Below are 26,688 nucleotides of genomic sequence, written 5' to 3' on the forward strand. Positions count from 1 at the left end.
CAATCTCCCATAATAATACTAATTGTAATACCATTTTACCATTCATTTTTCATATATACACACAATATAATCTTAACAACACATAATTAACAATCACAAAATTAAACTACGCAAAGCATACCGTATGCTTTTCAACATTCATTCCTACCAGAACACATGGTCCTGGTCAAACATGCAGAACACAGATAACCCCTATTCGAATACAGGACCACAAACTAATATACACAAATGAAACCCTAAGATGCAAGACTCTGCATGCAGTACAACCCCAGAGAAATAGAAACAAATGCATTATATAGACAGCAGATGTAAATTCTCAAAACTGACACATTTCAATTACTAAATTTAAAATAAAATAATTTTTCCTACCTTTGTTGTCTGCTGATTTTAATTTTTCGAATCATCTTTTCTCAGTCTCTGACTGCACTTCCTGTGCTCTTAACTGTGTATCCCGGGCCTTCTTATCCATTTCATATTTTTATCTCCTTCACTTTCTGCTCTGCATCCATCTTTAGCATTAACTTAACATTCAGCTTTCTTCCATTTTTCTATTTTCTTCTCAAAACCTATCTAATTTTCCATGTCTTCCCTTCTCTTCCCATCTATCCATGTATACCCTCTCCTCTCTTTTTCTTCTCCCCTATTCCTATTTATCCATAAGAAGCATTTCTTACCTCTTCCCTGCCACACCCATTGTTGTACACCATCTCCTCCCTCTCTCTCATCTTCCCCTCCATCCCTTGCACCTTTTTTATCCCTCTCTCCCTCTCCCATGGTCAGACATCTCTGCCTTCCCTCTTCCCTCTTCCTATGGCATGGCATCTTTCTTCTCTCTTTCCCATAGCCAGGAATCTCTCCCATGGTCTGGTATCTCTCTCTCCTTCCCTCCTTCTTCCAGTGGTCTAACATCTCTCTCATCTCCTTTCCACAGTCTGGCATCGCTCTTCTCCTTCCTGCAGTCTGGCATCTCTCTCCTTCCCACAGTCTGGCATTTCTCTCCTTCCCATAATCTGGCATCTCTTGTCTCTCCTTCCCTTCTATTCCCTATTCTGACATCTCTCTCTCCTTCCCATTCCAGTGGTCTGACATCTTGCTCTTCCCTCCTTCCATCACCCTTCAAAATCCTGAGTAGGGAATTCTCGAAGTTACAGAGTAATACTTTTAAAAACCAATAGGAGGAAATATTTTTTTCACTCAGAGAATAGTTAAGCTCTGAAATGAATTACTAGAAGATGTGGTAAAACTGGTTAATATAGCTGGTTTAAAAAAAAGGTTTGGTCAAGTTCTTGGAGGAAAAGTCTATAGTCTACTGTTGAGACAGACATGGGGAAAGCCACTGCTTGTGTTGGATCAGTGGCATGGAATGCTGCTACTATTTGGGGTTTTGCCATGTATTTGTGACTTGGATTGGCCTCTTGGCACCTCAACTTCTAACATATTATGATTTCCTCCACTCCACTCCGGACAAACAATTTAACTTCACTGAGGCCACCATTGTAGTTATTCCCAAGCCAGATAGGGATGCTACTATGGTTAAAAATTTTCGTCCTATCTCTCTCCTCAATTTGGATTACAAAATCATGGCGAAAATTCTATCACTAAGACTTAACACAGTGATCCCAACCCTCGTACATAAAGATCAAACAGGATTCATCAAACAAAGATATATAGGAGATAATATACGTTTATTTCATCATATAAATGCTCACGCTAAAACAATGTCGGAGCCTGTGATTGGCCTGGCCATCGATGCTGAAAAGGCCTTTGACCGAGTGGAGTGGCCTTTCTTATTCCGAGTACTGAAATGGTACAACTTTGGTTCCTTTTTCACAAATTGGATAGAAACATTATATCGTCAACCCACGGCCCGTATCCTGATTAATAACTCTCTCTCTCTAATAGATTTTCCCTTTACAGAGGTACCCGTCAAGGCTGTCCCCTTTCACCATTATTATTTGATCTAGCATTGGAACCTTTATTATCTGCTATCCGACAGTGTTCCCTAATAAAAGGTATTCCCTCATCCAATCGAGACATTAAATTGGCAGCTTATGCCGATGACGTTCTCCTCTTTCTCAGAGATCCCCTTTTCTCTCTACCCCATCTCATTTACATAGTTTCCCAATATTCTCGTCTCTCGGGATACTCTGTCAACTGGGAGAAGTCGGAGATCTTTCCTCTTAATGACCATATTTCCTTCTCAGATCTAGCTCACTTCTCTTTTCCATGGTCACAAGGAGCTGTGAAATATTTGGGAATCCTAATTCATAAAGATCCAGATCATGCTCAGGATCTTAACATATCCAAAATCAAAAATTTAATTTTAAATACTACAACGCGTTGGTCTCCGCTTTATCTGTCCTGGTGGGGTAGAATAGCCTCCATTAAAATGACTCTGGCTCCACAAATTAATTACATTCTTTCTATGCTTCCCCTTTTATGCCGGAAAAAATTCTTTCATTGGCTTAATATGAAAATTTCTGAATTTATTTGGAACAAGAAAAAACCTCGTATTGCTCTCGCCAAGCTGAAGGCCTCTAAGATTAATGGCGGCCTAAATCTACCAGATTTTTACTACTATTATATTGCATCATTAGCCAAATATGGAGCTCAATGGATAGTTGACTCGAACCCTCAAGATCAACCAGCATGGTTCGAAATGGAACGCTTTTTATGTACACCACTACACGTCTCGTGCTTTCTTACAGTGTCAATACCTAGACACTTGAGAAGGTATTCTTTATTATGTGCAACGCAGCATGCTTTACGCCTATTAGATGCAGCGGCTGAAATTCACGCTGATGAAGGCCCACTCATGTCCCTTTGGAATAACTCTAAAATTCAGATCAATGGAAGATCCCTCTCATGGAAAAGGTGGCAGCGGGCGGGTGTGTGGTTTATTCATCAATTGATCTCCTCTAATTCTTTTGTCCCCTTTGATATTTTCCGTTCCACATACTCACTCCCATCCTCTGTACGATCACAATGGCTTATGCTTACTGGAATATTAGATAATATACATACACGCCCTGATTTTATGACCTCTATTCATACTGTTCGTCATTGGTCTACTCTGGCTTTACTGAAGGGTAAGGCAATATCTCTTTTTTATGGTATACTAAGAGATCACTTCTTCACTTTTTCAACTCAATCTATGAACCATTGGGACTCTATTTTGAAAACCACGCTTTCTGAAATAGATTGGGAACTCTTCTGGTCTTCCACAAATCGTCCTCTTTTATCATCCAGAGTTTCACAATCAATGTACTTTGTTATGTGGAATGCAGTATGGACTCCATATCGTAAGTGGAAAGCGAATCTACAACAAGATTCTACCTGTTGGAACTGTCTGAAAGCACCCGGAACTCTCGATCACATGCTTTTCCACTGCAATATGGTTCATTCCTTTTGGCTTCGTATTTGGGATACCATAAAATCTATCACTAAATGTTCAGAAGTGATCTCCATGGACATTATAATTCTTCGTTCTCAACACCCATGTTTTGCACAATCAAATTGCCCGCCTAAACTCATTGACACCATGTTCGTGACAGCTCTAATGCATATTCTGAAAAACTGGAAATCATCCTCATTGCTAGACTACACTTTTTGGTGAAACTCTTTAAGTATGTACCATAAATTTGAATCTTATGCATATGAGAAGAAATTGTTATCTCGATCTTCCACAAACTTGACACGAAACAAATCACCTTGGCCATTCTTAGATTCATATGTTCGTTCTGCTCTATAGACACTTCTGCCTCTCTCTTTCTCTCTCTCTATCTCTCTCTATTTCTCATTCTCTCTCTCTTCCTTTATCTTTCTCTCTCTTTCTCTTATCCCTCCTGCTTTTCTGTCTTCTTCTATTCCTTTTCTAAGCAGTTCCAGATACTCTGGATCCTTCTCATTAATCTAGTTTTATTCAAATGATTGTAGATACGAATATTTGATACATGATTTTTATTATGATCTATATGTTTGAACTGCTTTCTGTTTATAATGTGAGGGATACGTGACGCTATGAGCTGCTGAGGACGCGTTCCCGTGCAGCTCCGGGGCCCCGATCCACAAAACAGATTTTTTAAACTGATCCGCGGCATTCTGGCCGCTCCAGTCAGCAGCGTGCACGATCGGGATTATATGGAAAGGTACTTGACTCGATCACAAGACCCGACTCGTCCTCCCTCCGCTCGCAAACCACCGGCGCGGCTGAAATCCGGCGAGGCCAAAATGGCGGCGGCAATGATCGCGGCTGAGCGGCCGAAATCCGGCGAGGCCAAAATGGTGGCGGCAATGATCGCGGCTGAGCGGCCGAAATCCGGCCAGGCCAAAATGACGGCGGCACCGATCGCGGCTGTGTCTGTGCTTGCAGACACAGCTATAGAAGACATCAAAAAGGCTGTAGCCCAGGTGATGGGGCCGCAATTGGACACCATTACCTCACAAATGAATCGCCTGGAGCAACTTTTTACAGATACAGCGACACGTACTACTGAGCTGGAACAAAGGGTATCAGCTGCAGAAGACACTGTGAACTCCCATGAGCTGGATTTAGCGGTCTTACAAGAAACGGTACAGGCGCAGGCTGATAAATTGGATGATCTGGAGAATCGGTCACGTCGAAATAACTTACGATTTCTGGGCGTGCCCGAGACAATCCCTGATGCCCGCCTGTTGGCTGAGTTGGAGGGTTGGCTCGAGATGGAGTTCCCTGATGCTGTGGTACCTGGATCTCTCTGCCTGGAGCGGGCTCATCGTTTGGGTGTGCGACCTACTCGTGAATCTAGACCACGTGTGGTCATTGCAAAATTTCTTAACTATCGGCACAAGATGGGCGTATTGAGGCAATCCCGGGCCAGGAAGGACTCTCTTAAACTAAGGGGCTCTGTCATACGTCTCAGTCAAGACTACTCATCGGCCCTTACTGAGCGGCGCAAGGCCTTCTATCCGCTCTGTACGAAATTGGTGGAGCTCAAACAGCGATTTCTTTTTGTGTACCCTGCTCTACTAAAGATCCAGCATGATGGAGCGTGGCACTCCTTCTCTGTGTCCACAGAAGCAGCAGATTACATCAATCAACATCTTGGCTCTCCTGCGGACCCACCTTGACTCTATAAGTACTTTCTGGCCATTTAGGGCCAGGGTGCTCTCTGCTGACTCTTTCTAGTTACTGTTTATTGTGTTGAGGTTCAGTTTACATTTCACTGTTTCTTGGGCTTGGGTGGATCGGGGCACCGTGAGGTGTCTTCACGGTCCTTGAGCATATTCCTTGGAATATGCTGTGTGGGTTATTTGGGGAATGGGGGGGAGGGGTTGCTGTTTGGATGGGAACAGTCTACAGGACTTCTTTACTGGCTACTGCTATTTTCTTGCCACTATCGGTTCTTTGTCTTATGTTACTACTGTTAGTTTCACTGTCATTAGCTGGGCGTACTCTAGGGTACCATATGGATAACACTTGGGTGAGGCTGGGCACCTGGGTGTACATTTTGATTACTGCTTGCTGTATATTGACTAGGTTAATGGATCCTGGGTGATAGCACACTCCGTATTGTGTCCTGGAACGTGTCTGGGATTACATCCCCGGTGAAACGTTCTAAGCTGCTTAAACAGTTGAAACATCATCGCGCTGATTTAGCGTGCTTGCAGGAAACTAAGTTGACTATTGAGGAACATAAAAAACTGCAGAGGGGCTGGGTTGGCTCTGTGCTTTATGCATCCTCTTCTGGTAAAAGGGCTGGGGTTTGTTTGCTGATTCGTAAGGGTCTGAAATGTGCTGTCTCAGTCTGTCATCAGGATTCTCAGGGTAGAAACTTATTGTTGCATGTATCCTTACAGGGTATGGACTTTCGATTACTGATTACTTATGGGCCTAACTTCTATTCTTCTACCTATTTTGCTACTCTAATTTCGTTGGGCCTCTTGGACTCTTCCTTTCCTCTTATTGTAGCTGGGGACCTCAATCAAGTGTTGGATCCCTCTCTGGATCGCTCTACTGTTTCGCCCTCACTGGCCACTGCTTCCACTAAGGGAGTGTCTTTTCTGTGTAAGTCTCTGGGTTTGGTTGATCCATGGCGTCTTCTCCATCCTTTTGAGAGAGACTATACTCACCAGTCCAGAGCGCATGGGTCCTTTTCTCGCTTAGATTATCTTTTGGTCTCAGAACATCTTTTCTCTCGTGTCTCTGAGGCTACCATTGGGCCCCTAGAAGTATCTGATCATTGTCCGGTGTGGATTGATGTGGCCTGGGGTGTTCCTCCCTTCGGATCTTTTCGGTGGCGCTTTCCTTCTTACTTGCAAGATGACCCTGATTTTATAACCTATCTTAGTACCCGCTGGGATGACTTACTGATTACTAATGGTCAACATCAATCTACTCCTGACCTTTTTTGGGAGACGGCCAAGGCAGTACTTCGGGGGGACATTATTTCGTACGTTGCCGCTCGTCGTAAACGTATTTACTCTGGTATTCTTCGGCTAGAAAAACAATACTCACACTTGAAAGCTCAGTATCTTCGTCATCCTACTCGTATATTGCGGGAGGAACTTCATGCGGCTCAGGTAGCCCTTAACGCTTTATTGCATGACCGTACCAAACGATCACTTTTTTACAGAAAATATCGATTCTATCGGTATGGTAATCGAACGGGAAAAATGTTAGCTACCTTGACTAAGAACTGGCAAGATGATCGTTATATTTCAAAAATTCGGCTATCAAATGGCGCTTATACTACCAAGACAGCAGATATAGCAGATGCCTTTTATCAACATTTCTCCACTTTTTATGCTAGTCCAGGACCTCATTGTGGTCCTGATATTCTTGATTATCTAGAGGACGCAGGTATGCCTAAGTTCACGGATCTGCAGCGATCTGTTTTGGGTGGACCCTTTCGGGGCACGGAACTTCAGAAAGCGATTAAACATTTGCGTTCGTGTACAGCTCCGGGCCCCGACGGGTTTTCCTCAGAATTTTATAAGATGCTCTCTTTGCAGGTGTGTGGACCCTTATTAGGATATTTTACTAGGGCGCTGGAACGGGGAGAGTTTCCTTTACATGCTAATTCTGCCACCATCACTCTCTTGCCGAAACCGAGCAAATCGCGAGACGAACTTGATTCTTATCGTCCCATTTCACTTATCAATGTTGATTTGAAAATATTAGCTCGTTTGCTGGCGGATCGGCTGACCCCTCTGTTGCCTCATGTTATATCTCCGGCGCAGGTGGGATTTGTACAGGGCCGACACTCTGTGGTCAACGTTCGTAGGGTGCTATTGGCTGTATCCAGAGCACAGGCGACTTCTACGTTTGGTCTCTTGGCGAGTCTGGATGCAGCCAAGGCTTTTGATCAAGTACGTTGGCCGTATCTTTTCCAGGTTTTAGACTATGTAGGTTTGGGGGGTTGGTTTGGTTCTGCTTTACATGCATTATATGCCGCACCGACAGCCTCAGTCTTGGTTAATGGGATTCTGACTGATTCTTTTGCTGTGGGCCGAGGAACTCGTCAGGGTTGCCCTCTCTCCCCGTTGCTTTTCCTTCTCTATCTAGAACCCCTGTTGCGTACGATCCAACGGGATGATGAACTAGTTGGACTACCTGAGGGCTCTTCACAATTGCGTGTTCTGGCCTTTGCAGATGATTTATTGCTTACCCTAGCTCATCCACATCGTTCTTTATCAAGAGCTATGGATCTTTTTGACGAATTTCATTTGTTTTCAGGGTTGACTTTAAATAAGCAAAAGTCTTTAGTGCTCCCTTTACAACTTTCTGTCCGCGAAACTTGGAGGGGTCCTTTTCCCTTGGTGTGGGCTGATTCTTCGATTCGATATTTAGGTGTTCTTATACCTAGGGATCTGACTACGCTTTACTCTATCAATGTCCTTCCTATGTTGACAGGCGCAGAACGCCGACTGCGAGCTTGGCATTCCTATCCGTTATCTCTTCTGGGGAAAATCGCCTTATATAATATGATGATGGTCCCGCAGTGGCTTTATCTTTTACAAACTTTACCTATTCTTTTACAGAGATGTCATTTGCGACGGCATCATCGTTCTCTCCGTTCTTTTTTATGGGGTGGTGGGAGGTCTCGTATTTCCTTACACTCTTTATTTTTACCTATAACTCAGGGGGGTCTTGGACTGTTACACATAGGTAGATTTAATGTGGCTTGTCAGCTTAGGCACTTGAATGATTGGTTCTGTGCTACATCTTATTTCTCTGCTACAGGGGTGGAATGCAGCTCTTTTTCTCCTTATCATTTTAGTTACTTGCTCCATGTGAAGTGCATGCCCCGCCGGAAACAATTACATGGGGATTTATTTCTCCTTCCCCTACGGAAAATTTGGAAACAGATCTGCTCTCAATTATCTCTTCGGTTTGATGTGACACCATGCTTACCAATTACTGGCAATGGAGATTTTCTCCCTGGTATGGGCCTAGACGCTTATCCCAGATGGCCGGGGAGGGGCATGCACTATTTATTTCATGTCCTCCAACCTGATGGTACTCTCCAGCCTTTTCAAACGCTATGTGATTCCTCTGCCTTGGCAGCTGGGGATTGGTTTTCTTATGGACAATTGCAACACTATGTTCATTCGCTTCCTGGTTTAGCTTTACGTGAGGATGTCCAGGAAAAATTGTCTGAAACCTTAAGTCTTACTGCTCAGGTGTGTATTCCCTTGCGCTTTCATCATCGTTCTTTGCAGGAGCTGGCTGGAGAGTTGGATTATACAACCCTGGCCGACAAGTGGTCAGCAGACTTACAGTTTTCCATTTCTGCGAATATGATAAAGAGAAGTATTTTACAAGGGACAAAATCCTTGGTTGCTGTGACTGAACGGGAACGTTATTATAAATTTGTAGTTCGGGCTTATTTTGCTCCTGTTAGAGCATTTCATGCCAACATTTGTACTTCTGATGCTTGCTCTAAGTGTGCGACTCCTAGAGCGTCCTTGGGACATATGTTTTGGTTGTGTCCCGGTATTCGGGCCTTTTGGAAACGTCTTTGCCTATCTATTGCAGCTTTCTGGAACTGTACATGGATACCTACGAATACTTTTCTCTTCACTTTGAAGTTGTCTTTGCAACCGATTCGACCTGGAGCAGCTGAGTTTGTTCGAAAGGCCATTTTGATGGGCATCAAAACTATTCTTCAGCGCTGGCTCTCACCTCATACACCTACTGTTTCGCATTGGCGGACTCAGATGATCCAACTTGCAGGGTGTGAACGATTGGACATTACGGACATGAACTCCAGACGTGGTGCATTGTACCTCAAGTGTTGGTTACCCTTTTGCTTTACTTTAACGCCAATGGTGCGCAGCAGACTTTTGAACTGACATACTGGCTTGCTGGATTATAGTGTAACTGTTCCCATGGGGGGGGGGAGTTGGGGGGGAGGCTTTGTTGGTGCTTACTGACTATGTTTGGTTGTTATTATTATGCACTCAAAACTAATAAACAGATTTAATCATAATTCCTATAATATTCAATAAAATCATTGAACTAAAAAAAAAAAAAAAAAAAGCTGGTGGAAGTTAAAAACAAAATCACTGCAGCCGGCTGAATATTTACCCCAATATGTTTATGGTTTATAATATATTGGATTTATTATACCATCTTTTATGAATAACAACAAAGCGGTATATAATAGTAAAAAAAAACTAATAGGATCGGAAAGGAATTACAATATGAGACAGGAAAGGCAAAAAAGAGAATAAAGAGATGGGAAATTAAGGGGTCCTTTTATCAAGCTGCGGTAGGGGTTTAACGTGTGTAATACCGCACGTTAAACCGCCTGCTGCACTAGCCGCTAGCGCCTGCATTGAGCAGGCATTAGTTTTTTAGCCGGCCGCGGGGGTTAGCGTGTGATGAAATGTCCGATGTGCTAACCCCGCTAGCGCAGCTTGATAAAAGGACCCCTAAATAAAACCAGGAATTACTGTGCATAAATTCAATGTTTACATGTATAAAAATTCTACCTTCTTTAAAAACAATTCTAAATTGTAAATATTTTTAAATAAATGAAAAAAATATTCAAAAATTGTTTAACAAGTCAAAAAATGAGCCAAGAATAAACTGAAAATATTTTCTATACATATCCCTGTTATCACATTCATCCCGATCAACTTGAAGAGGTCTATATAGTCTTAAATTTATTTATGTTTATGTTTATTGGTAGTTATAGAACACTATTAGATACATCGTCATAGTGGTTTACATAGTACTAAACAAAAAAGAAAAAAATTCCATAATCAATAGGAATGTAAAATACAAAGAAAATAATAAATTATAAAGTAAATTCTAATTAAAATAGAAAAAAAACATTATAAACCTTAAAATACAATTATAAAAAGCAGCAACTGCAAATCTTCAAATCTTTCCCCCAACGTTCGTACCAATATGATACTAAATATCCCCTGATTGAAAAAGCAATTGAGTATGCCAATCCAAAAAGATAAGTTTTTAACAGACTTCTAAATTTAATATATGAGAGTTCACTATGTAATTCTAATGGCAATTCAATGGGAATTCCATAGATAAGGTATAGAAGAAGCAAAAAAGGCAGAATTACGTGTGAGGTTAATCTTACTAAGGGCTCCTTTTACTAAGCTGCAATATCATTTTTAGCGCACGCAGAATTATAGTGCAAGCGCTAAAACCGCTATCGCAGCTTAGTAAAAGGAGCCCTAAGTGGACATAAGGTAAGGATAATTGATAACCATTAGTAGAATGTATATTTCTAGCTGGTCTATATGCAATCAAAAGATTGGCTAAATATTCTGGTTGTCCTGTCTGCAATGCTTTGAAAGTTAGAGTCAAAGATTTATGCATTAGTCTTAACTTTATCGGAAGCCAATGAAGACATCAGGCTCCCTTTTATCAAACTGCTGTAAAGCTTTTTAACATGGGCAGGCAAGGTAAATGCTTCAACACTCATTCAATTCTTATGAGTGTGGAAGCATATGCCTTGCCGGCCCATGGTAAACAGCGCTGCTGACATTTGATTAAAGGGAGCCTTATATTTCATCATACTGTAACCTTCTAAGCAGAACACAGACATAAAAAAACTACAACATAACACAAACATATCATGTCATCAAAACAAGTACGGACTGCAAGAACATTCAACCATCATATAAATTCACTCCTCTCCATAATGCTTTTTGAAAACATAGGTCTTTAAGCTCTTCTTAAAATTTGCAACTGTTTTCATTCTCCAAAGATCTACAGGCAAAGTGTTCCAAAGTTTAAGTCCAGCTACACAAAAGATTATTGCCCAATATTTCTCCAGTCTGACATTCTGATATGAAGGAACATGCAGTAGGTGGTCCTGAGTGGATCTCAACATGTGCCCTAATACATAAATCTTCAAACTTAGGACAATAAAACTGAAACTTTCACAGACAAAATTTTTAAAAACAAAAATTATATTTTAAAACAAATTCTATACTCGGGTAGCCAAGGCAAGAATGTGAGAATATCTTGAGATTCGAAAAATAACCTTCAAGGTTGCATTCTGAGCAACTTGTAATGCTTTCAAATGACATTTTGGAATTCCAAGATATAAACCATTAATTACAGTAGTCAAACAGTAGGTAGGTGGGAGCAAAAAAATAGCCGAGAATGATTAATGGTAAAAAAACACTGAACACAAACAGGCCAGGACAACAATCATTTTGGGGCCGGTAACTACTGCTTCAGGGCCTTAGCGCCAAATCCAGGTTATCCTATAACACAAAACACAAACCCAAAAGGTAAATGAAATTGCTCAGCTGCTGAAAGTTGAAAAAGAGCAAAAGCTCATTCAGCTACTTACAGGGCTAACCATGTCTAGCCCTGTCAGGAGAAAAATCACGTGACAGGTCAGCTGTTTTTTTGCTCCCACCTGCTAACTTTAAACTTGTGCAAAAGTTTTGTCCCTATGATGCTTGGGTGGAAGAGTGTGGGTACACCTCTCCATTTGTCTGAGGCTTTTCTTTCGCTTAAGTAATTAGCTAGCTTTCTTGGCTTGTGTGGTGCTTTTGTTTTGGAGTGATATTTTTGGATTACACTTCCCTCCATTCCTACCTGTTTTTTGTGGTTGCATTCTATAACTATTCAGGCAACATTTTAGAATGTCCATGACCCTTTTGAGTGATAAGCTAGTAGGGTTAGGTATCATGCCTTATAGCAGGGGTGTCCAACCTTTTGGCTTCCCTGGGCCGCATTGGACGAAAATAATGTTTATGGGGCCAAGCAAACGCTGCAGCAAGACAGAGGAAGGAGCTGGCAAGACGGTAAACACCTGGGGGCAGCAGAGGAAAACACTGCATCGCCCTCGACCGGGGCCGCACAAAATACTTCACGGGGCCGCATGCGGCCCTTGGGCCACAGGTTGGACACCCCTGCCTTATAGAATAGCATGCAACTATATGCACACACAAATTTTAATAAGTGCCAATTAGCTGCAATAACTGGTTGTTAGCACCCAATTACTGATAGTTGAGAGCTCATTACTCAATTAAATTGCAAGGAAATCATGGGCACATGCAAATCTGGGCACCATATATAGAATCCAAGGGTATGTGTACTGTCTTTGTGTTAACTGCATGGCAAGTTGATGGGCATCCCCCCCCCCCCCCCGTAAATGAGAGACTATGCAGTTATCATGCTTTAATTTTGGCCATTAGCAGGCGATAAGTGCAAAATTCTAATGTACCTTTCTAAAAGGAATAATTCACTTCATCTGAAAATAAAAAGTGTACTGAAGAAGTACTTATGATTAAAATATAAATAAAGTTACCCATATCAGTGTAAACACTAAGTCAAACTGTCTTTTTTTTTTCTCAAACTTGACAGCAGAAATAAGCCTTGCAAAGGTTTTAATGACACAAACAATGATGAATTAAGAACTCATATTTTTTTTTTTCCAACCATTCAATTTCATTTTTATGGCGATTGAAAATAAAATAAAAGGATGAGTTAAATATATATGCAACAATGTGCAGATGTTTCACTAGGGACAAGGAATAATCAAGGTATGACCTCCAAAACCAAACACCCATCACACCGCTTCTACAGTGTGCCCCATAGATTTATCCTGCCATAAAACGGAATGCTTCCCCAAGGAGGTAATCAAGCGAGTATGCTAATGCTCATTTCTCTTCGCCTCTTCCTGTTTATCCATTATGTGGAATAACAAGAAGTACTCATGACCATAAGGTGTTTGATGGGGGAGAAACAACTTAGCAAGTGAAAGAAATATGCAATTAAAAGCTGGAAATGGAAAGCTTGTCTGCTGTGCAGACCTTAACCAGACTTGTAAGAGGTGGGCATTGAAGCTCTAGATTCCAGTCAGAGACAAGGTAGGCCTGAGTGGAAGGCAGAAAAGGCCTGAAATTAAATTAAAAGCTCAGTCTCTTTCCTCTGTGTGTTCATTTGCAGAACACCTTTCCTGAAAAAAAAAAAAAAGTTTGAAACGTAACCCATAAAAAAAGCTGACTTTTTATGTATTTGATCCTTTAAAAGCAATTAGGAATACAAAGCAGATGGTCCAGCACTGTAGATTTCCCTTTTCATATTGCTTAAACACTAGAGATCAATAAGTCTAATATAAACAGATGATTTCCATAGCAGGGTTTATAATTAGCTGGCACTGAATGTGTCCAAACTCTAAAATAATTAGCAGAAGCATGTGGCATACCATTAAAACCTTGTGGCTTGTCTGCATTTACATTTATAATTATTAAAGTTAATTATGATGCTTGTGCTATGATTCCAAGCTCCTTCACATTTACAATATATATATTTATTTTTTTAAATCCTCAATTTATAATCTTAGCCTTCTTTCAATAGCTCACTAGAACAATACATTTTATGGCAACCCTAAAAATATACATTCACCTTTCATAATTATAATTAATGCACTTACAGAACGTCAATCAGATATCCCCTCCTGCAAGAAGAGCGGCTGAAAGTGACCTAAGCCAGTTAGAAAGATGCAGCCTTATTGAAAAATTGTAAGTGAAGCATCGTGCGATCCTTATGTTTCATGAGCACTAGATTTTAATGAAATTCGAAGCAACATAATACTATCCAACTCTTCCTTCCCTGCTTAATTTAGCATGAAATATAGGTCAAATAATCTCTGGGTTCCATATTAAAGGCTGTAATATTATTGCATTAATAGCCTTGAAAAGTCAAAATGTAGCCTTAGCTTGAAATGTGGTATTCTAACTGTGGCTTTGCATTTACGTAATAGGTACTGCATACCCAATTATTAAATTATAGAATATTTGTGGTGCTTGTTTAAAGGATAAAGACACAAGAAAATAATCAGCATAAAAACTATTTAGGGAACTATTTACTAAGCCATGTTAGCTGTTTAATGCGGCAATTAATGCATGCTAACAGTAGATTCAAAATGTCTCAGTGAGACATCTTACAAAAATAGCATACAGGATACTACCCCAGAACTGAAATCCTTGTATTGGCTTCCAATAGCCACTCATGAAATTTAAAGTATTACTTGGTTTTTAAGGTACTAAGGGCTCCTTTTACAAAGGTGCGCTATAGTGTGCGGTAGCTGAAAATCTACCACCTCCTAAAAAGGAGGCGGTAGTGGCTAGCGTGCTTGGGAATTTAACACGCGCTATTGAGTGCATTAAGGCCCTAGTGCACCTTTGTAAAAGGAGCCCTAATACTTGAACACCCGCACCCTGGAAGGGATATGCTTTTGTAAGAAATCTCCATTCTCAAAAGTATGAGTAACATGAGATCTCTTCTGTTGGTGTTGCTAGGAATCATTTATTGTCAGTAGAGGGTCCTTGATTAATTATTTATTTAATCAGTTTTCAAACTTGTTCTCCCAGGAGAGCTCTGAATGGTTTACATGAATTTATTCAGGTACTCAAGCATTTTTCCCCTGCCTGTCCTGGTGGGCTTACAATCTATCTAATGTACTCGGGGAAATGGGGGAATTAAGTGACTTGCCCAGGGGCACAGGGAGCAGTGTGGGTTTGAACCCACAACCTCAGAGTGTTCAGGCTGTAGCTTTAACTACTGCACCACACTCTCTCCTGAGCTGTCTGACTTTGCATGTCATCCTTGTGCAGGAACTATGCTAATCTTCTCTGTATCATTCCAATTTTAGTATTTGTGCTGCCTACTGAGTTGCAGATGTGTTCTAATCTCAAGGAATTATTTTTTGTTTCTTATATTTGAATTTTAATTGGATCAGTAAAGTGCAATGTACATCAATTTACCTCATGACATTATCAGTACAAATAATCGACATTTCTGAAAACCAAGAAGGATCCAAACTTATTTGTAAAAACAAGCTGGCTGATATTCAGCCAGCGGTGGTCAGTATTTTTTTAATGCTGACTGTCACCAGCTAGATTAGCCTCAGATATTCAGTGCCAAGTCATGTCTAAGCACTGACACTGAATACTGGGGGCTTATGTGGCTGATGCTGGCTGCCAGGGCTTATAGGGGTCCCGGCCAATATTCTACTGGGATCTGCAAGTTATGTGAGTGCTGGCTGAATATCGGCTAGTACCCACATAACACTTTTTTCTCCTTTTAAACCCCCTGATCCCTCTCCTCTCCCCCCCCCCCCCCCCCGCCCCACCACCACCACTGACAAAGCCCTCTCTTTCTCTAGCTCACTAGCATGAAGAAGTCCACCCCTGAAATGCCTCACACCCATCCTCAGCCCCTGCCTCTAGATAAGCTCCCTGGTTCTACCTGATGTCTCTGGTGGTCTGTGGAGAGTTGGGGGCAGAAGCCATGGCCACTCACTCATGCCCCTTGTAGCTTTCCTAAGAGAAAGTCTTTTGTGACTTCTCACGGCAGCTCATGGCATTACACAAAGTACCTCAAGCTGCCATGAGAGGTCAAAGCAGCCATTTTTAGGGAAGCTACAAGGGGCAAGAGTGAGTGGGGCTCATAATCGAAAGGGAAAAACGTTAAAAACTGGCCTAGTCGGCACTTGGATGAATATTTCTCAAACACGTCCAAGTGCCAATGCTAAAAACGGGTTTTGGACGTATTTCTAAATGACCTAGGCCTTCATAGTGCCGCTGAATGACCAAAGCTAAACGGGGTGTTTCAGGAGGAGTGTCGAGGGTGGGAGTTGGGCGGGACGTAGGCCTGCTTAGACTTAGTCGTAAAGCAGTGGTCTCAAACTCGCGGCCCGGGGGCCACATGCGGCCCGTCGGGTACTATTTTGAGGCCCTCAGTATATTTATCATAATCACAAAAGTAAAATAAAAGTTTCTTGATCATATGTCTCTTTAGCTATAAATGACAATATTGTTATTAAGACTTAGGCAAAAGGAAAGATTTATAAACTATAAAGAGATTTACCTCATGCAAAATTGTCATTTCTTTCATAAGACATTAACTATTTTTTCTGCGGCCCTCCAAGTACCTACAAATCCAAAATGTGGCCCTGCAAAGGGTTTGAGTTTGAGACCACTGTCGTACAGCATGTATAACCGAAAGTTATACAGGCTGGGATCGAAGGAACTTGGACGTTGTGACTTAGACCATGTAAAGCATGGTCTAAGTCACAAAAACCCACCTAAACTCACCAGATAAGCACTGAAAACACATAACACAGACCCCACACACACTACCCCAGTGATCACCGACCCTCCCCCCCACCCTCATAAAAATATTAATCACACCTTTAAAATTCAGCCTCCAGACCATCATCACCTGGCCGCCTGGCATAGGAAAGCTTAGTCGTCCAACACAGAGGCAGCTTAAGTTGTTCTTATAGTGAGTTTGAATGTTGGTTTTTTTCTTCTTTCTCTCTCCTAATAGATTTAATAAACCACCATATCAATAGAGCACATCAATATAAACATATTGCATGGAAAATATAGTACTTTTCTGCCCAAACAGTAATATGATTTACTCATTACACCACCTTTGGCTTTCCTGCTTAAACAGAGCCCCCTTTTTTCTCAACAAACAGTGCTGCAATCAGCTCTTTCTTAAAAGCAAAGAAAGAACATGAAAAATATATCATTATTGCACACATTACTTCATTTATCAGCGCTTAAAAAAAGAAAAACCAGATATAGACCTTAACATGCATTTTCCCTCATTGCAAAATGGAGCTCTTCAACTTCACAAAGCTGACCCCATTGTGAGATCATCAAGCTGCACCTTCAAGGTAGTAGGCCATAATTAAAAAAATGCACTGGGTATTGAGCTCACAACCTCTGTATGATCACCCCAGGACTTTAACCCATAGAGCTACATTAGCTTCTACTCAGGTGGATCTCACTGCCCTTTCATATCATACTTGACTGACCTGCCTATGTATCATATGCTTAGGAATGATATTACAATTACACCAGATTGTCCTTCTTCTCAAGCACCCCGGTTCAAATCCCAGCTTCCCTCCTTTTAACAGCTTCCTATTAGCTGTTATAAGAGGGTCTTGATGAGGGACTTTGGCATTTTTATCAGTGCATTTCCTTTTCCAGGCAAACATATTTTCACCTTCCTATGGCTAGGACATCCTAAGCTGTCATGGCCGGAAACTTCCCCTCTGCCAGGAAGATGCCATTTGTGGCTCACCAGGTTAATGTACCTTGTCTGTTTTGTCAAGCACCCTGGTTCAAATCCCACCCTCAGCATCCTAAAAGCTTCCTATTAGCTCTCAAAGGAGCATATATATGGTGGACTTTGCTGTTTTTCAACTGCAGTTTGCGGGCACTTTTATTTACATCTTGCCATGATTAACATATCCTAAGCTGTAATGGGAGGAAACCTCTCCCCAGTCTGAAAGAAGCCATTAGTGGCATACAAGGTCAATGTGCCTTGTCTGTTTTCTCAAGCACCACGGTTCAAATCCCACCCTCACCTTCCCTCTTTTTCACAGCATCATAACTGCTCTCATAAGTGGTGGACTTTGCTGTTTTTCATCAGCATTCTGCAGTTTTCAGGCACAGGTGCATCAGATACTTTCATTTGCTCTCAACTACAAGCCATACTAGTAGGAATATGTTTCTTTTTATGCAATATAGGCACTGGGCAACAGGTATAAGAGTTAACTAAAACTTCAGAGGGCTTGGACAGGTGTTGAAGGACAATACATGTGTTGAGATGGATCCTAGAGACATTAGTACTGGTAAATGCAGTTTGGCTTGAGAGTTGGAGGGGGTGTTGGGGGGAGGGGTGTTGGGGGGAGGGGGTTCAGGATGAGAGAGAACAGGCTGCTTTAAAAATAAGACAATGGCTGCAGATAATAAAAGCTGAAGCAAAATATGTTTTAAGCAAAGGCATGGCTAAACAGTTTGCAGGTTTCCTAGGTGAAAAATGAATATAAACTATTTGCTAACCTCACTCACTACTTGAACCCCTAATGTATGGAAGATAAAAGCAGTGCCTGAAGGCATAGAGCTATAGAAGGAACTTTGTTTAGAGCATAGTAACAGAGCAGACTAAGCAGATGACATACAGCTTCGTGTCAAAGCTTAGAGCTCTGAAGGAAATGATTAAAAAGTCAATACAGCTGTACTTGGCAAAACTACATCTAAAGCACGTGCAATCAGATTTGAATGTTTTCGCAGGAAGTTCTAACGGTGCCTATGATGTCAGACGCTAATTAGGCGTGCATAGGCCTAATAGTAGCATAGTAGCAGAGGGCTTTGCTACTGCAATTTTTGCCTTTTAAGACCCCCATGTGAATTGGTGCTTGTGGTGTTCGATTTCCTCTATGATGAGACTTTAAGCTATGACCTTGCTGTTGTCCTTTGTACTACCTTCTGCCTTTGCCACTCCCCCATCCCCATTATCTATATTTCTTTTGTGTATGGATTTTTCTGGGTGTTGCTGTGAGGAATGGTTGAGAACTTTGCTTTTGTGTTAAGTGTGGAGGGGAATCAATTGTTAGGGAAAAGAAGGGGCCAGCCCAGGTTAGACACAGAGGCCCACTCCCACCACTCTCCCTGCTTTCATAATGTCATGGTCTGCCCCCAATGTCTCCACCTCCATTTTCCGTGTCAGCAGACTACACCAAAAAGAAACTGCAGAGAGGGCCCACAGCTTTCAATTAACTCCAAGTGGAATGGATGTGAAGTTGTGTTTAGACATGGGAAAAATGTTATGGACCAAGGCGGCTACTGCACCAAATGGGATAGATATTAATGATTTTCTTAAGTTGAATGCAGGAGAGGTGTCTAGAAATGGCCAGACTTAGGTTAGGAGAGAGAGAGAGAGAGAGATGCTGGACAGTGGTCTGGAATGAGAAAAGATAAAAGGGAGAGATGGTAGATGTCATGGAGGAAACGAGAGATCTGGAATGGGAGGGCATTTGGGAAAAGAAAGGGTGAAAAGCTGACACTGGGGATGAAAGGAGGTTAGGGAGAAACGCTAGGTTTTGAGGTGGAAAGAAAAGATGCCATGTAGGTTCCAACACCCCCCCCCCCCTCATTGGTCTGCATCAAGGAGAAGAACAGAAAACAGAGGGACAGATGTTGATGCATGGGGGAGCTAGGTTGTGAAAGGTGGGATAAGAAGATTGTAAGGGATAGCCCTAATGAGTATGCATGAGAGACTAGCATCTAATGGAGGTGTCAGGTATCAAATCTACCCCCATGCATATCCATTAGGGCTATCCTCAAAACCTAACTGGCCTGGTGGTCGTTCATGACAAGGTTGGGATAGACTTCTGTAAAGCATATGAAACAGCAATGTAGTTCAGTGAAGCACCTAATGAATAAAATATATTCAGAAACACAAACACACTACCAGCTATATGTTTAATTTATTTGATTGATTTTATTGTAAAAAAAAAAAAAAAAAAATCCATTGGCTTGCCATTGTACATAATAGATGGAAAAATGCATAATACATGGTGCAAATAGATGCCAGAATTTCCACCTCCAAGGCAAATGTCCAGGGTGCAAATAGATGCCAGAGTTTTCACCTCTGTGAAGTGAGACAAATGTCCAGGGTGCAAATAGATGCCAGAGTTTCCACCACCAAGGCAAATGTCCAGGGTGCAAATAGATGGCAGAGTTTCCACCTCTGTGAAGTGAGACAAATATCCAGGGTGCAAATAGATGGCAGAGTTTCAGCGGCTTGCAATTGGAGTGGTGAATGAAGGTGGCAACATGGCTCCTAGGATGTTATGTCCCCTGGAGAGTTGCAGATCCTTGGTGGGTTGTAATAGTTATTATCCAACTATGATGCCCTCTATGGGAGTTGAAGCTGATGAGGATTGGCACTCAGGCCAGGAGGCTATCTGGATGAAAGATCTGCAATGACTGAACCGAGATAAAGAGGCTGTGGCGTGTACATGCGGAGGAGGTCCAGTGGAGCCACAGGGTCCATGCGGCATGACTGGCCTGGGAGTGTGTTAGAAGGACATAGTGGGTCCTAATGGGGTCCCTTTCCCTTTCCCCGGGCACGGGTTGCAGATGTGGCCGGGGGGAACCCTGCCTGGTGGGGGCCTGGATGGAAGAGGGCTGGGAGGTGACTTGAGCTCCAGGATCCCCAGGGGAGTGAGTTTGGGTGATGAGCTGGGGGAGAAGGTGTCTAAGAATGCCACACATGTCCTCCAGAGCACAGCATGTACCAGCCTGCTTGGCTCGTGTAGCAGCCTGCTCTGCTACCAGGGAGGCCAAGTGCTGGTTCATGGTTTGGGCCTCACTGGCGAGGACACGTGTGGATTTTTGAATCTCAGCCACCTCCCTAATGAGCAAGCCCTGTCAATGGTGGATGTTGCTCCCAACCTCCACCATTAGACGGGCGTGCTCATCAGGGGGGGGCCTTCAGCTCATCACCGTGATGGAAATCCTCCTCCCCCAGGGCTCTGACCTCAACCACTTCTTCATCCCCCTCCAACACTTCCCCTTCCTCTGCTGCCCTGTTGTCATCGTGGGAATGAAGGGGGGGGTGCTGGTGCAGTGGTTTGAGGAGGAGGGGCGGCACACGATAGCCTGGCCTCTTCCTCCTCCTCCTCTTCCTCTTCCCCTTCATCCCTATCAGAAGGAGGATGGGACACCTCTGCAAAAAGACAAGAAAATACACATTGGTATCAGTTGAAAAGATAACATCTGAGAACATCATTTGAATTGCATCACAGGTCACAATACTGTACATCTTTGCATCTGGTCATTTACAAAGTATCAAGCAGGCTAAGATATGGAACATAGGCAACCTATTCCACATGTTAGGCTGGCAAGAGTATCAAAACAGGCAATAGCTTTTATTGTAGTACTATGAATTGCATTGGTTGTATTGCACTGTTGTAGTTTTGTAAATTAATAAAGAATTAGAAAAAATAAAAAATAAAGGCAATGGCTTCTATGTAGTGTTCGTACCTTGGCGCCACAGGGAAGTATCAATACCTCCCACAACAGGTGCTGTTCCAGGACCCACTATGTCCATCACCTCACTCTCCAGGATAGTCAGTTGGTGGTCGCCGCAAGGACCCTGCACATTGATCAGTTCTAGCTTCCGACGGACCTCTCTCCACAGGGCACACCACTGTTTTTTCAGAGCCTCTGTATCACGGCCCTAATGGTGAACTGCATCCATGTCACTACAGATCCTCCTCCAGATAGCCTGCTGGTCTTCTGTGCCAATCCTATCGGCTTCCCTCTCAAAGAGGGCATCATAGTTGGCCCCGACTTGAGCCACAAGGATCTGCAACTATCCTGGCAGAAAATTAGATTTCCTCTTCAGAGCCATGTTGCAAAGTGCAGCCAGCTTTCCAAGCTACTTATAGAACACTTTCACACACACTCCCATAGGACACTCAATGAGGTGTGGTGGGTGTGGTTAGTAGGCATAACAAATTATGCCACCCCAAATGGCACCCAATAGGCATCGTTAACGCTTCCCACCAAAACCTGAGCATGAGTGACAGACATAAGCGCGCATGGGTATAAGAAGGTCCAGGTGAGTAGGGGTTTTCCTTTCTATTCTGTCTTATTGCTTATGCTGACTTTTGAGACCTTATTCTTTCTCATAGTCTTTTAACCTTTTCTTTCCTATATCTGCCCCCCAACTCTCTCTATTCTACAGAGCCATTAGCAGCTATAGTAATTTATAATAGATGTCTTTCTAAAATGTTTTTTATCTTTTCTAGAAGTGGCTTCACAGCACCAGCTTGTTAGCAGCTCAGATAGCAAGTCCAGGTGAGAATGATATATTGCAAGCTACTTAGGTGTCCTTATGACAAAAAAACAAAAAAACTAGGCTGAACTGACTTCTTTTTGTGGACCTCCATTGTGTGTTATTGCTTATAATGGTTCTCGTTGTACTTTTTGGTACTCCTGATATCTCCCACAACTCTATCTCTCTCCATTCCACAGGCTGACAAAATGAGTGATAAGAAATTCAGTCCAGGTGTGTTAGTTGCAACAGCACCCATGCTGTTAGAAACTTTGGTGCCAGCAAAATGGATATGTAAGTAAAATGAATGTGTTCACACACCTGAGAGGTTTTACTCATAGAATCAAATTACAGGCAGGTCAAAATCAGTTGAGGAATGGTTCCATGTAAGAACTCATTGATAACAATAGCTCAGTTGTGTTGGGGGGGGGGGGGGGGGGGGGGGGGGACATCCAATCAGTGCACATGGTTCAGATGGAAAACTCCTAATGGATGCTTAATGGGTTAGGCATCCTTATTATAAAAAGGGTTCAGCTGCAGCTATCTCTTTTAAAAAGGAGTCCAAAAGTGTGTTTGTGCTTTTGTTAATTCTAGGTGTTATTTGGAGACTGTGATGTGACATTCTGCCACAACTTCAGTGTTTAATTTTTGATACATAGGTCTTTCTAACATATTGCTCTCTACTCTTCATTTCAGGTTGACTGTGCTCATCACCCCAATGTGTTTGCCAGAGGCCAGAAGAGCAGGTCAGCATACCAGCTTGCACCTGGGCAAAGAGTTATAGGTGAGAATGATATATGGTAACCTTTGTTTGCTTACTCTAGTATCCTTCACTTGACTGTTATAACTATACCTGAAGTACACCTGAGTACTTCTGATGAATGAAATAAATGTTCACAATGCTAACATGTTTCACACTTTTATTTTTCTCTTCACACGGGTATCCTTGATGAATTTCAGAGAGAATAGTAAATTGATGATAATTTTGGGCTCATAGGCCACCATGCCATGCATTCCTGCTCTTACGTGCAGTCATATATATTTAATTTAGCATATTCCCTCAAATGAGCTCTAAACGGGTGCTGAAACATTTATCACAACTTTATGTAACAGACCTGGAGTAGTGAAGGATTACAAGTGATTTGGTGAGATTTGAACCCACACCATCAGCACATTAAGGCTGTTGCTCTAACCACTACACCACAGTGAGATCTAACGAGTGTGTCACCCCATACTATTCATGTAAGCTAACCAGCTCAACATAAAGGGGGTTAACACATTGCTTCAGGAAAGGGAGGACAGATTTTGATCATGGGGGTTGAATCTCCTGTTTCTGAAGTTATATATATATGTATATATAGTCAACCCTAGTAACATTTCCAATGTGTAAACTGGCTTCCCCTCTTTTCCGTTTTTAGGTGTCCTGGACAGCCAAGTGCAGTTCTTGCTGCGGTACTGTCAAATCCTGTTTTGTCTTGCTGAGACCTGTGCAGACATGAGCATCTTTGTGGTTTATAGGGAAGTATGTTACTGTTTCCACACCTCGTTTACCAAAGCAGCAGGCTGGAGGGTGTAGTTACCATACAACTCCAGAACCAGGAGGATAGATTGAGAAATCTTGGCTTTACTTCCATTGCCTTCAGTGAAAGGAAGAAAAACCCACATGTCTCATTTGGGCATCCTCCTGTTGTAGAGCCTGACTGTTCCTAGCAGCAGCCCGTTATTCAACAATTCTACCACCGTGACTTATTTCCTCTTCCTGATGTAGGCATTTGCTTTGGAACCGGGAGTGGCTTACTTTGCAGATCATAGCTGGCATATCATCTCACCTCATCTAGCTACAGTTGCATACCGTTACACTCGCTTGCTTCTTTCCTGGATTCTGCAATGATTCTACATCTGAGTGGCTAGCAGGTAATAGAATGATAGACACCAATAAAGATTGTCAAACTTTCTATATGTCACCTTGTTGTTATTTTGAAAAGCAATGGCAGGGCCCATTCAGCAGTACCTCCTGAACCCTATCTACCTTGCACTCTGTCCACTAAACTGAAGATGGTACAAAGATAAAACCACACAGGAAACCTATAAACCAATAGAAACTATTTTTTAAATTTAACTTTTTAAAATTTTTTCATTAACTATATATAAACACATAACAAAGGGAAAGAGAGACTGGGTGCCCCCCAAGAGCAGCTTGAGCTACCTCAGGAGAGGGGGGGGGGAGGAAGAGGTGCAGTCATGGAGAGCTACCAGCCGAAAGAGGGCATGTTCCAGCCTCTCCAGGCACCCTCTCAACAACCGCACCTCCTCCAAGAGGGCAGAGGGAGTCAGTCTGCCTGCCCGCCCCCTCCTGAGGCTGGTCAGGCTGCTCCTGGGGGGGGGGGCAGCAAGGAAACGGGGTGGGATGGGATCAGGAACAGGAAGGGCAGGAGAGTGAGGGGAAGGGCTTTGGATGGGGAAGGGGAAAGTCCAACAGGGGATGGGGGAGGGGGTCCTGTGGGCAGTGGAGGCAGTGATGGTGGTGGTCCTGGGGGCAGTGGTGGAGCAGACGGCAGGGGTGGGGGGAGTGGTGGTGGTGTTGCTGCTGCAGGAGGCAGCCAAGGGGAGTCTCCCCCTGATTCCTCCTCCTCCTCCTCTTCCTGTGAGGACAGGGTGAGGCTCCCTCCATGACCTCCTCTCCCTCCTCCGGGGCCCAGGATGGGGTCGCTGCTGCCACCTCCTGAGGGGGTGCCTGCGCTGCTGCTGCTCCTTGACAAGAGGGAAACAGGATACAGTCAGGTATGTACTCAATACTTTTGAACATGACATTCTTTACTGCTTTATTTTCTTCAAATGCTAATAACAGAACGCACAAATCACGTACTCCACTGTAAACATCAAAATGTAGCATAAGTAAGTGAGGCAAGTAGAAGACCATTGTGACATAACAGAGGAGGGTTTTATGATATCACAATAGCGGCTTTTCTGCAGATTTTATGATTAAGTGGTTTACAGTTACTCAAGCATTGTCATCTATTTATTCTGATAGGCTGATCACAAAGAGCCACACTCTGAACTCATTACACCGGCTTCTGCACGCATTTCCTCCCTCACCCCCTCAAGGAAGGCCTGTTCTTGTCGCCTTAGCAGGTGATCCCGTTTCCTGAGATCCTCAACCTGGATAACCGGCATATGCACATCTCTTTGAACCCCCTTTCCTCCCCTGTGTACTTTTATACCAGGGCCCCCCTCCCCTGAAGGTCTGTACCCCCTTGAAGGTCTGTCCCCCCTGAAGGCCTGCACCCCACCCTTAAAGGCCTGCGCCACAATCCCTGAAGGCCTGTTTCCCCCTTGAAGGCTTTTCCCCCCCTTCAAGGTCTGCATCCCACCCCCTGAAGGCCTATCCCCCCCTTGAAGACCTGTCCCCGCTTTGAAGGCTTGCCTGTCCCCCCGAAGGCCTGCTGTCCCCCCTGAAGGCCTGTCCCCCCTTTGAAGGCCCACCTCCCCCCTTGAAGGCTTGTCCCCCCCTTGAAGGCCTATCCCACCCCTGAAGGCTTGCCTCCCCCCCTAAAGGCCTGTTCCCCCCTTGAAGACCTGTCCCCCCCTTTGAAAGCCTGTCTCCCTCTTGAAGGCTTGTTCCCCCCTTGAAGGCCTATCCCACCCCTGAAGGCCTGCCTGTCCCCCCGAAGGCCTGCTGTCCCCCCTGAAGGCCTGTCCCCCTCTTGAAAGACCTGCCCCCCCTTTGAAGGCCCACTCCCCCCTTAAAGGCTTATCCCACCCCTGAAGGCTTGCCTCCCCCCTAAAGGCCTGTTCCCCCCTTGAAGTCCTGTCCCCCCCTTTGAAAGCCTGTCTCCCTCTTGAAGGCTTGTCCCCCCCTTGAAGGCCAATACCACCTCTGAAGGCCTGCCTGTCCCCCCTAAAGGCCTGTCCCCCCCTTGAAGACCTGTCCCCCCCTTTGAAGGCCTGCCTGCCTGTCCCCCCTGATACTTGCCTGTCCCGCCCCGAAGGACTGCTCACTCCCCCCTCCCCGGAAGGCCTGCGTGTTCCCCCTGGCCTCCCACTGGGGTCCGGCTTCCCCCCTGGCCTCCCCACACTGTTTACCTTCCAGGAACAGCCTGCAAACAATATCGAGGTGCTAGCGATCTTAGTACCGCTTCGGAGCTGTTTCTTCCGTCGCGGTCCCGCCCCTCCTCTGATGTCAGAGAAGGGGCGGGATCACGACAGAGGAAACAGCTCCGAAGTGGTACTAAGATAGTTAGCACCGCGATCTTGTTTGCAAGCTGTTCCTGGAAGGTAAACAGTGCGGGGAGGCCGGGGGGGGAAGTGGAAGGCCAGGGGTGTGGAAGCCGGAAGCTGGACGCCAAAGGAGAGAAGCTGACAGCAGCACTTCCTGACTGACCCTCACCCTCTAAAGCAGGTGCGGCAGCTGCCGTTCCTGCTTTAGAGGGCGAGGGGGGAGGGTCAGGCAATTTTTTTTTTTAACCGATTCGAATCGATTCACCCGAAGTGAATCGGTGAACCGATTCGAATCATGAATCGGGCAGCACTATCAGAGACAACCTAATAAGGGCCCATTTCTTGGG

The 26,688-nt window shown here is 43.6% G+C and overlaps 1 pseudogene; it reads right to left on the bottom strand.

The window, feature by feature from the left end:
• Positions 1 to 15,047: 15,047 nt before the first annotated feature.
• LOC117358332 lies at positions 15,048 to 15,147 on the bottom strand (annotated as a pseudogene).
• Between the last annotated feature and the right edge of the window lie 11,541 nt (positions 15,148 to 26,688).

The sequence above is a fragment of the Geotrypetes seraphini genome, chromosome 3 (genome assembly GCF_902459505.1).
Source record: "Geotrypetes seraphini chromosome 3, aGeoSer1.1, whole genome shotgun sequence".
NCBI classification, from domain to species: Eukaryota; Metazoa; Chordata; class Amphibia; order Gymnophiona; family Dermophiidae; genus Geotrypetes; species Geotrypetes seraphini.